We start from the raw sequence: 1,689 nt of genomic DNA on the forward strand, positions 1-1,689 counted from the left end.
TTAAGGACCCTGTCAACCTCTGTTGAGACAAAACAAACACATCTAGAAACACTGGAATGGAATGTATCATCATATGTGATGGATATAGAGGAACAGGGAGAATGGAATAGAATCCTTACAGGGTTGACTTTCAGAGATGTGTAGTTGAGATAACAGTGGGAGTCAGTGGGCTAATAATGCATATTAGTCACCAACATATTACCAGAAATGGAGAAAGAGAACTCGAAGAAAGAGTCAGATGTAAAACTAAAAGAAGAGAGGAAATTAATGAAATTCTGATGGAAAGTCGTAAATTGAAAGATTAATTCCCTTTCTCTCTCCACAGCCACTGCCTGATTTGTTTAATGTTTCCAACATTTTCTAGTTTTTAAAACAAGATTATGACAGGTTTGGGTAAGGTAAACAAGAATCCCCACAGTGTGGAAACAGGCCATTTGGCCCAACAAGTCCATACTCACCCTCCAAAAACTATCCCACCCAGATCCATCCCCCTACTCTATAACCCCATATTTCCCTGACTAATGCACATAACTAACACATCCTTGAACACTATGGGCAATTTAGCATGGACAATTCACCTAACCTTCTCACCTTTGACCGTAGGAGGAATTTGGAATAAACCACACAGACTCAGGGAGAATGTGTAAACTCCACACAGACTCAGGGAGAATGTGTAAACTCCCTTCCCACCACCTCATTCCAGCCAAGGCTGGAATCGAACCTGGGTTCCTTGTGCTGTGAGGCAGCAGTGCTAACCATTGAACCACTGTGCTGCCCTCAAAAATCTATTCCTTTTTGATGATGATTGTTCAAGGATTAGGAGAAACAGATTTAAGGTTTTTGGAAATAAACACAGAAATAGAGGATTGATTGGATTGCAGAGAGTCATCAATATAGTGGAGGAAATGGTGGGGAATGGTGCCACTGTAACTGCAGTGTAACCCTCTCACCTCCATCCAATGTCCCAAAGGATCCTTCCACATCCGGTTGAGATTTTCCTGCACACCCAAACACCTCATCTACTGTGTCCTTTGCTCTCGATGTAGTCTCCTCTACATTCTACCAACTCACAGAACCTTTCAGGGAACATTTCTGGGATACACGCAGCAAACAACCCCACCGTCCTGTGGCCGACCACTTCAACTCCTCCTCCTACTCCACCAAGGATATGCAAGTCCTGGGCCTCCTCCATCGCCAAATCCAAGCCAACCGATGCCTGGATGAAGAACGCCTCATCTTCCACCTTGGAACTCTCCAACCTCATGTCATCAACGCTGATTTCCCCAGTTTCCCCATCTCCCTTCCCACCACCTCATCCCAGATTCAACCCTCCAACTTGGCACCGCCTTCTTGAACTGTCCTATCTGTTCATCTTTCTTCTCACCTATCTTCTCCACCGTCTACTCCAACCTATCACCATTACACCCCCGCTTGCATTTACCTATCGCTTTTCCAGCTACATTCCCTCAGCCCCACCCCCACCCTTCTATTGGTCTCTCAGACCCCTTCCCCCCACCGCCCACACACCCCTAACATTCTCGATGAAGGGCTTATGCATGAAATGTCGATTGTCCTGCTCCTCAGATGCTGCTTCACCTGCTGTGCTTTTCCAGTGCCACACATTTTGACTCTTGAGAGTTTGAGCCAACACATCTGGCCTGAGACTAGCACTAACTCTTCACTCGAAGA

The sequence above is a fragment of the Chiloscyllium plagiosum genome, unplaced genomic scaffold, assembly GCF_037043375.1.
Source record: "Chiloscyllium plagiosum isolate Xiang-an unplaced genomic scaffold, Cpla_swu_hap1 HiC_scaffold_1, whole genome shotgun sequence".
Classification (NCBI taxonomy): domain Eukaryota; kingdom Metazoa; phylum Chordata; class Chondrichthyes; order Orectolobiformes; family Hemiscylliidae; genus Chiloscyllium; species Chiloscyllium plagiosum.